Source organism: Papio anubis, chromosome 12 (assembly GCF_008728515.1).
Source record: "Papio anubis isolate 15944 chromosome 12, Panubis1.0, whole genome shotgun sequence".
NCBI lineage: Eukaryota > Metazoa > Chordata > Mammalia > Primates > Cercopithecidae > Papio > Papio anubis.
In genome coordinates, this window is record NC_044987.1 from 72,559,745 (window position 1) to 72,570,727 (window position 10,983).

General features: G+C 40.6%; 1 pseudogene; it reads left to right on the top strand.

Annotated features, from left to right (window-relative positions):
- Positions 1–8,997: 8,997 nt before the first annotated feature.
- Positions 8,998–9,116, top strand: LOC116269832 (annotated as a pseudogene).
- The last annotated feature ends 1,867 nt before the right edge of the window (positions 9,117–10,983 follow it).

Genomic DNA, 10,983 nt, shown 5'->3' on the forward strand with positions numbered 1-10,983 from the left:
TCATCTCATTTTGTACTATTATTGTGATTACCATTATTATTGTTATTAGGTAATGCTAATCTGGGTCCATTACGTTAGAACACATACCTCTACATATCAGGGCTTTGGTACTCCTTATGGGGAACTCTCGGTCTTGTCGCCTGCAATTATTCAGGTATCTTTTATCTGTAATTCAATAACTCTGATTGTCCTGTTGCAAATTCCTTAAGGATGCCTATGCAATGCTAGAAGTAAACATATTTTTGTCCTTCGAGATGTGCTGCCTGTATGCTCTTTCTTGTGCTTTTCCCCTCTTGCTCTTATTCTTTGCCCATCTCAACCCATCCCAACTTTCACCTGAGCATTCCCTTGTCTCTCTGTGTCTTGTTTTCACAGGGAAGATAGAGGTTAGGTGCAAGTGAGCACTATTTGCAAAAGTCTCTCCACCTTGCAGAAATCATACTCTGATTACTGCCTTTATTACATGCTCAGACGCTTGACCAGCAATAAAGGCCTGGAAGCTTTTCTGATTAAGCATTTACTGACCCTCAGAGAAGGGCTACATTTAGAGACTGGGTAAAAATCATCTCTTGAATATATTGCAGAAAGTGCTTTGAGAACCCCATGACAGCCTCAACCTGGGCATAACACTTTAAAATAAAACTTTTTGTCATCTTTTCCTTCACTATAAAAAATGAACATTTTTTAAAACTGGAAAATACAGTAATGCATACAGAAGAAAATAAAAATCTCATATAATCCTATCAGTAAGAAAAATAAACACTGTTAATTGTTAAATTGTATTTCTTCTATTTTTCCTATAAATAGGAATTTCTTATACACAGAGTAAGTAGGGCTTTGTATAGTTCTGTTTCCTGATATCTCACTGACATTATAATCTAAATGCTTTGTCATGCCATTAGAATGTCTTCATAAACACAAATGGAAATGACACATAATATTGTATTTTTTGCAGGTACCATAATTTCCTACTATTCTGATATTGATAAAAATGTATTTCGTTTCAATGATGGTCATAAATGTCTGTGTACATTATTCTTTACACACATTTCTCACATTTCTCATTCTTTCCTTAGGCTAGATTGCTAGAAGTAGAATGACTAGCACAATGAGTACGAATATTTTAAGACAATTGATAAATATTGCCAAATTGCTTTCCAAAACCTTCCAGCAATTTAAAATGTAAGCAATAATGAAAGTCTTCATCTCATCAAATCATGGCCTAGCTTAGTTGCATTATTGCTAAAAGGAGCATTGTGTGAACAAATAAGTGGTAGAGAGTTTTTAATGGGCAGTATATAAATAACCCATTCTAAACCCTGCAGTTCTGGAAATTTTAGCCCTTTCTGGCCATTGTAGAATGGGCTGCAATAGCCTGTGAGACTGTGACCTCAAACACTCAGTAGTACAGCACCCGAAGTTATTTTCTCATCAGAGTATTATACGGGTTGGGTGACTCTTCCAAGCAGCTCTCCTTCTCACAGAGGCTGGCTCAGGAACCCAGAAGGCTTCTGCCTTGTAACTTGGCCTTCCCAAAGCCCTTTACTTCCAGCCCTATGAATGGAAAAGAAAGAGCATGGGGGAGGCACACCCACTTTTAGCTGTCCCAAACTATAATTATATTTCATTCTTCTCTTTCCTATTCCAAAAAGCAATAATTCAAGCATTCTTCTGGTGTGATAGAAAGTTTAGTCTATGTGGTTTCCCTTTCCTAACTTCTTCTGAAAATCTGCCAAGAAACATTCACATGTTCATAAGTCCACCTTAGTTGCCATCTGTTTACTCAGCTCGCCACCTTACCCTGCCGTTGCTCCACTCTCTATATGTGGCTGCTCCTGAGTGAAGTTTCAAGCCGTTCCAGGACACACAATTCATCCCATTTGTGGGCACGCATCCATGTCTCTCCCATGATGAGAGCATCTATCAAGTGAAGTTTCAAGCCGTGCCAGGACACACAATTCACCCATTTGTGGGCAAACATCCATACCTCTCCCATGATGACAGCTTCTGGTGTTACTGGCTCCAGGCCTGGATGGTCACTCCTATTCAGCCTCTGTATCTCTTAACTCTGTTTTCCTCTCTGTTCATTGCCTGGCATGTTCTCTCCACGTGGATGCCCTCGTCAGCTAACACACTGCTGGTTTAGCAGTCTCCATGCTGGAAGAATGCCTCTTTTCCAATATTTCCTAGGCAAGCAGCAACGACAAGGCTTGCTGTTGTGTCCAGCCTCATGGGAACTGTTTGAAGATAAGAAGATGGTCTGAGGAGAGCCAGGATCAAGCGAGGGTGGAATATAGGAGGTGGGAGTCACTGGATCAGAGATAGCAAATGTGTGACAAACATGCAGCCATCACTCTCCTCACCCACAGCAAACATGGCTAATCAATCCTGGCCCTCTTAATTCTTTCAGTACAGACTTTACCAGTGAGTAGTTGAAACCTATTTACTGTTTCTACATTAAACTCTATATTCAGCCAGCAGAGTTCTTAGCACATGATAGGTACTTAATAAATATTGTATTAACAAAACTGAACCAAAGCTTCATTTAATCCAGGGAGTAAGCTTAGTAACAGGTCAGGTCAAAGATTAGGAACCTGAAGGTCAAAGCTTTTCACAGAGTTAGGAGCAGGTGCAGTACCAAAAGCCGGGAAATCAAAATGAAAGCCCCTAGAATGTCAAGTCACTTGGACCACTGCAATAATTCCTAATGGGTCCTCCCACCTCTGGTCTTGGCTCTTTCCACCCTCAACAATGCCTTCTCCACATCACAACCACCCCTCACTAGCTTATTTAAAACCTTTGCTGATTTCTCTTTGCTTTGGGGATAAAAACAAGACACTTCCTATGGCTTCCAAAGCTGCCAGCCCCAGCCAATATTGGTCTCTTCCTCCAGCCTCACTTCCACACATCCCCTACTGAGCTAAGGGGCTTTACACAGTTACCTCATCTAATCACACCACCCAACCATGAACCAGGCTTGATAGTCTCATTTTATAGGTGACGAATTCTCACCTGGTATTCAGGGAGATTATATGAATTAGCTAAAGTCATGAAACTGCCAAGCATAATTTGAATCCATTTCTGTCTGGTTCTGAAGACTGCATTCAGGAATAGATAAGACAATTCCCGTTAATTCAGGTTTATTTATCAGGGACTTTCTTTTCTTTTTACTAAAATAAAATCAAAACAAAAGAGAACTGGCTATTGGTCCACTGGAACCCATACACACATATGAAAAGGGAGGGGGACAGAGACACAGAGACAGGGAAACAGACAGAGAAAAGAAAGAGAAACAGTGACAGAGACACAGAGAGATAGAGAAACACAGAAAGAGATACAGAGGAACAGAGAGAGAGAGACAGTGTAAGGGACACAGAGACAGAGACAGAGAAACACATACACAGAGACCTCGTCACTTGGTTCACTTTCAGCCCATTGTGTCTGCACGATGCAAACAGAGATTTCTAATTAGTGTGTGTGACTAGTGCCAACTTCCCAAAGAGGAGGATGCCTAAAAGTACTGTTTTCCTTTGTTTCATTTTTTCTTTTTCCTCCTTTTTCTTTCATAATTTTTCATACCTTCAAGTCTGAAAAGAAGGAATTCCAGGAAAGTGTCCCCCTCAATGAGTGAGCCATTTCTGAATGGGGCCAGAATAGCCACAACTAGGATTTTCCTCTGTCTCACCCCTTTTTCTACCCCCTACCTCCCATAGATTTTATTCTGAGTGAGACTTCGCTCCTACTGCACAGGGAGGTCCTCTTCTATCGGGCTGGGCCCTCACTCAGAATGCAAATGCCCCAGGGCTGAAAAGCACCTTTCACCAGAAATGTCCTAGCTGGAGTCTTTTTAGCCTTGACTGACAAGAGCATCCACACATTATAGGGCACTGCCTTCTTCCTGGCACTGGCCATTTGGCTTAGCTCCAAAAACTAAAGAAATCAAGCCTCAAAGGATGCACAGTGTTGTCCTGCTGGACAGAAGCCCATGCTGACCACATGAAAAGTACCATTTCTCCCGTCCAACAGCCCACTGTGACACTGCAGGCTGGGACCTGACAGCGAGAGGCTGCATGTTAGACGGAAGCAATGCAAAAAGGGTGTGGAGCTTGCAGCCTTAGCATTCACCACCATGCTGGCGGACTCCAAAGATAAACAGCGCACCCTTTCCCAGAAGGAGTTCAGGGTTGTTGCAACATCTCCCAGCTATTTATCTCAGGTAAAAGGTGCAGCAGGTCCTCCAGTTTCCTTCTTCCAGAGTAGGTATGCTTGCTTTTGTAAACTCGATATGACTAACATGTAAACCTTACACATCTGAGCAGGGCTATCACTCTAGGTGACTTTTCCTCGTGCTCCTTGGAGGAGCTGAGTTTTCATCTGTGCTAGGAAGGGTCTGATTGAAAGGGAAGAGCTTCAGTGGCCTCTGCAGAAGAAAGTCCACCTTGGAGAGCCTCTTTTAAAGGTCAGTCGAAGCAAGAAGTGGGCAGATCAGAGAAATAGTGCAGAGACACCAGAGCCCTGGACCTCAGTGCTAAGAAATTTTACACGAGGTTTTGGGATCAATCATGGCTCACCATGCCCTGTGGTTGACAAAACACCAGCTGTAGGCATCTTTAGGGTTACCAGAGCAAGAGATCTACAAAGGAGGCCAGTGATTGTCATGGGCTTGAGTCTTAAGAAGTTTCTAGGGAGACATTTGTTCAACGGTACAAAATGTCAGTTATGCAGGATGAATAAGTTCTGGATATCTATTGTGCAGTGTGGTGACTACAATTAATAATGGGCTGCTGTATACTTGAAAATTGCTAACAAAGTAGATTTTAAATGTTCTCACCACAAAAAAATGATAAGCATGTGAGGCAAGGGCATACTCATTCACTCGATCTAATCATTTCACAATGTGTACCTATACCAAAACATCGAGTTGTACACCATACATATATATAAAATTTTAATTTATCGATTATGCCTTAATAAAGCTGGACAAGGAGAAGAAAAAGAAGCTTCTGTGAAGAATGGATGATCTGAGCAATCATTGTGTTATTCTGTGAAACGGGCACATCTTGGCTTTCCAATTCTGGTCATAAGCATAAGGAATCCAAATTCCACCTGGGTCCATGCACAAACCTAAGATCATTGAAGTCATGTATTTTAGGAGGTACCATCTATACAGAATACAACGTGATCTACTGTACAAGCAGTAAAAATATTCTTGATTTACATGATTAGAAACCAAGGTTCAGAGAATAATTTGAGCAAGAACACAAGGATAAAGTAAGGGCTGGAACCTTGCTCAGTCTGTCCACTGATCTTTCTACTTGACCTCAATTTCTCTTGTGGCCTGATATAAGGCTTTACATGCGGGAAGCACTCCATAAATGTAAAATGGAACTGGGGCCTTCTGGAGGCTTTCTGAATATCTAGGGCCTTCTCAAGGCCATGACTCAGCCACTGGGACAAAGAGAGTGCAAGCAGATCTTCAGAAGAACTGGGAGTTTTTTGGAACAAAGCCCAAACTAGCAAGTGAGAGATTCCAAGCTGCCGGCTGCCTGGCTTCTCTCATTCTGGGTAGGACTGCAGCCTCTCTCTGAATTGCTGACTTCTCTGAGTTCCTGAACCACCTACAAACACTTCAAAACATTGTCTGCCCTCTTGGCAGAAGAGAAACTTTGACTTTCTTTGGTTAGTTCTCAAAAGCCAAAATCTCCTAGATGTCTGTTCTCTTTTCTCAATCTTTGCCTGGGATTTGTGGCTATAATTTCTGTGGTCACCATAAGAAAACTTTTTATTTTTTAATGTTACAAATTTTCGCTGTGTGCTTCCTATGTGCTAGGACTAGGTTGCGTGTGCCTAAAATACATGTGGCTCTTCCTGCCTCCATTTCACATAAGATAGCTGGGAACAGGGAAGGGAAACTCTATAAACTTAAGCTATTATGGGTATTTCTATAATTTTCTTCTTTTTAACAATCAATGTGAAACTTAAGAAAAATAAAATAAAATAGTTAATTACAATAGCATTGGCTGGGCGTGGTGGCTCACGCCTATAATCCCAGCATTTTGGGAGGCCGAGGCAGGGGGATAACTTGAGTTCAGTAGTTTAAGAGCAGCATGGCCAACATGGAGAAACCCCATCTCTATTAAAAACACAAAAATTAGCTGGGCGTGGTGGTAGGCACCTGTAGCCCCAGCTACTTGGGAGGCTAAGGCACGAGAATCGTTTGAACCCTAGAGGCAGAAGTTGCAGTGAGCTGAGATCGCGCCACCACACTCCAGCCTGGGCAACAGAGTGAGACTCTGTCTCAAAAACAAAAAAAAACAAATTTAAAAAAAAACGAGACGAGGCCAACATGGCCAAAGAGCAGTGGGAAATGCAGCACCAGATGAGGCTGAACAGGTGGACAGCGGCCACTGGTGCAAGGGCTACTCTAAGTTACCATAAAACGATGGGTTTCGTTAGATTTTAATTCTACACGTAAAAGTAAGATCTCAAAAACTAAAATTAAAAACAGAGCTAAATCCTTATCTTCCCTAGTGGGAAGTAAACATATAACATCTAAACCAAAAAAATAGGAAGTAATATTATAAACGTTATTTAGAGATAAGTAAATTTCTAAAGAATTAAACAGGTTTAAAGTGGTCCCTCCAGGGAAAGGGAAATGGGGGCGTTCCTTCTATCCCCAGGCATTCTCTTACCTTATCCTCTTTTTTTCCCCTCAGAGCACCTAACTCTATCTGAAATCACATTGTCTACCTCACTCCCTTGTGCCTGAAGTGAGAACAAGCTCATGAAGAAGAAACGTTTATTTTCCCGCCTTTAGGATTTCTTCCAGCCTAGCTCCTCCTACACCATAACTTGGAGTTTCTGTCTGTCTCCCTCATGGAGCTATGCACTCCAGGAGGGCAGAGGCTGTGTTACAGTCATTTCTGTATCCATTGTGCCTGGTACAATGTCCAGCAAATAGCAAACCTCAGTTTATTGGATCAGGTTAAATTGCATTGAATTGAATTCCTTTCTGGGTCCCAGGCTACAAGAATCAGTAGCTCTGCTAACGTGTAGCCTTTTAGCCTCACTGCAGTGTGCTTTATTTCAACTGCTAACTCCTACTTAGCAGGCAATTGTATAAACACACCTCAACAAGAGAAAGGTCAATTGTTTCCCCTTTGACTACATGGCACATGTAAAGTTTGGAAAACCACAGAGGTATCATTTAGTAGAACAAAGGCATACACAAATAATCTGATTTTTAACTACTAATTATATAAATAACAATCTCCTTTCTCCCTGGGTATAACTGGGCATTGGGTCTTTAGTGCCTGTGTAAGTGCTACCCTTCCTGCTAGAGGCTGAGAACCTGTAGGAAAAGAACCCAGGAATGAATGAATTAGAGTTCTTATATCCTAATAATGTTAACAATTACCAGCAGTTACAAAGTACTTTATGGTTCGCAAAGTACTTTTCATATGCATCATCTTGTTTAATTTCTACACTTATCCTGTGAGGGTAGAGCATCATTCCCATTTTATATACGAGGACACTATAGGTTCAGAGGTGAAATTAAATGGGCAGAGGCAGGGATTAGGCCAGATCATCTAACTCCAGAAGAAACTCAGCTTCCTGTACCTCATTACTCTCTGGGGAGGCGGGAAGCAGATTGATGCTCAAAGATTCACGGGAGCTTGTGGTCAAAACAAACTTGGTAAACTTATGAAGGATGCTGTTGAAGCAACCTACCTAAGTAATGAGCAAACGCATCAACCGTGGCCACTGTTAGCCTTCGAGCATATCCTCCAAATAACCCACATCAAGCCTCAGGCATCTTATGTGTATGGAATAGAGGGCGAGACAGGGAACAGCTAAAGACTAACCTCATGTGGCGCTTAATATCTGTCAGGACTTGTTCTGAGCATGTTACAAATATTAGCTCATTTAATTATCATAACAACCGTACTTTACATAGTAAAACATAAAGAGGAAATAAAAGTAATAGCTAGAGGCCGGGTGCAGTGGCTCATGCCTGTAATCCCAGCACTTCGGGAGGCTGAGGCAGGTGAATCACAGGGTCAGGAGTTCGAGACTAGCCTCGTCAACATGGTGAAACCTTGTCTCTACTAAAAATACAAAAATTAGCCAGGTGTGGTGGCGGGTGCCTGTAGTCCCAGCTACTCCAGAGGCTGAGGCAGGAGAATTGATTGAATCCGGGAGGCAGAGGTTGCGGTGAGCCGAGATCGCACCACTGCACTCCAGCCCGGGCAACAGAGTGAGACTCTGTCTCTAAATAAGTAAATAAATAAAATAGCTAGAACAGTGGTCAACAAGCTGCAGCCAGTGAACCAAATTGGCCCACCACCTGTTTTTGAAAATAAAGTTTTATTGGAACACAGTCACAACATTCATTTACATATTGTCTATGACTGCTTTCACAATACAGTGGCAGAGTTGGATAGTTGTAACAGAGATCACTTGGCCCACAAAGCCTAAACTATTTACTATCTGACCCTTTACAAAAAAAGCTTTGCCAACCTCTGATTTAGATGAATACTCCTCTTTTGGCATGTATATTATAAGGACACTTTTTAAATGCATCTGACCCTCCCATGAGACTATAAGCTCTTTATATGCAGTGAATGTGCTTTATTCATCCTCACAACTTAGCAGTTGGTACAGTGGCTGCCATAGAGTGGACCTAGAACAAAAATGTGTAAAGTTTCAGGAAAAATTGTGAGTAATAACAGTAGACTGTTATAAGTTTCGTAGATATAATGTAATACCTAGACCAAACACTAACGAGCTATCAAAGAGGCACATTAAAAAACAATATGGTAAATCAAAATGGAATTCTAAGAAATGACCAACTAACTCACAGGAAGGGCAAGGAAAAGAAAACAGAAAGACAAAAAAGAGTGAACAAACAGAAAACAAAATATAAAATGGTAGACTTAAGCTCTAACATATCAATGACACTAAATGTAATAGTCTAAATACACCAGCTGAAACACAGAGTATGGCCATACCACCCTGAATGCACCTGATCTCGTCCAATCTTCGAAGATAAGCAGGATCAGCCCTGATTAGTACTTGGATGGGAAACCACCTGGGAATACCAGGTGCTGTAGGTTTTTTGTTTCTTTATTTGTTTTGTTTTTTAGACAGGGTCTTACTCTGTCACATAGGCTGGAGTGCAGTAGCTCACTGCAACCTCTGTCCCCCAGGCTCAAGCAGTTCTCCCACCTCAGCCTTCCAAGTAGAAGTAGCTGGGACTACAGACACTTGCCACCACACGTGACTGATTTTTTTTTTTTTTTTTTTTGTAGACACTAGGTCTCACTAAGCTGGTCTTGAACTCCTGGGCTGAAGCTATCCACCTGCCTTGACCTCTTTTGAATTACAAGCGTGAGCCACTATGCCCAGTCAGTAGGTTTTTTCAAGACTGGAATCGTGTATTGAAAAAAAAAATTAAATTAAAATTAAAAGAGTGGATTAAAAAGCATGACTCAACTATGTGCTACCTATAAGAAACTCACTCCAAAGACAATAATATAGGTAGGTTGAAAGTAAAAGGATGGAAAAGGTTGTATTCGTTTCCTATTGCTACTATGACAAATTACTACAAACTTCATGGCTTGAAAGAACACAAATGTGTTATCCTACAGTTTTGTAGGTCAGAAATCTGATACAGGTCTTACAAGGCTAGAGTCAAGGTGTTGGCAGGGCTGCATTTACTTCTGGAAACTCTGGAGATAATTTGTTTTCTTGTCTTTCCCAACTTTCTAGCTTCTAGAGGTCATTCACATTCTTTGGCTCATGACTCCCTTTCTCCATCTTCAAAGCCAGCAATGGCAGGTGAGTCCTTCTTAGATCACATCACTCTGACCTCCTCTTCTGCCTCCTTTTTCCACTTTCAAGAATCTTGTGATTACACTGAGTCCACCTGGATAACCCAGGATACCCTCCTCATCTCAAAGTTCTTAATTTAATCACACCTGCAAAGTCTCTTTTGCTGTATAAGGTCACACATTCACAGGTTCTGAAAATTAGGACGTGAACATATTTAGGGTCATTATTCTGCCTGCAACAAAGGTATATCATGTAAACTTTAATGTAAAAAAGCAGGTGTGGTTATGTTAATATGAGATAAAGTAAACTTCAGAGCAATAATTATTACCAGAGACAGAGAGGGATATTACATAGTGGTAAAAGGGCCAATCCACCAAAAAAATAAAATAAAATAAAATAAAATGAAAAGACAGTCCTAAGTGTGTATGTACCAAACTACAGAATTATAAAATATGTGAAGTAAAAACTGATAGTAGTGGAAGAAGAGACAAATCCATAGTAGACAGAAATCCAAAAAGAACATAGAAGAACTCAATGCATCATCAATCAACAGGATCTAATTGCTATTTATACAACACTCCACCCAACAACAGCAGAACATACATTCTGTATATTCTTGTGTGTATATACTCATGAAACACATACCAAGATAGACCATATTCTGGGTCATAAAACAACCTCAACAAATTGTTAAAAAATTGAATCATACAGATTGTATTCTCTGACCGCATGGAGCCAAACTTTAAATTCATCACAGAAAGATAATAGGAAAATCTCCAAACCCTTGGAAGCTAAACAATATACTTCTAAACAATCCATGGGTCAAGAGGCAGCCTCAAAGAAATACAAAAAACATGTAAATAAATAAGAAAAACATATCAAAATCCAAATTGTGTCACAAATTTTCCAGCAGTACTGGAAGGAAAATGTATAGCCCTTAAATAAACATATTAGAAAAGAGAAAAAGTCTCAAATCAATAGTCTAAACTCATACCTCAAGAATATAGAAAAAGAAGAGCAAAGTAAACCCAATGCAAATAGAAGGAGGACTTGATAAAGATAAAAGCAAAAATCAGTGAAATTGAAAACAGAAAACAATAGAGGAAATCAACAATATAAAGCTTTCTCTTTGAAAAGATTATAAAATTG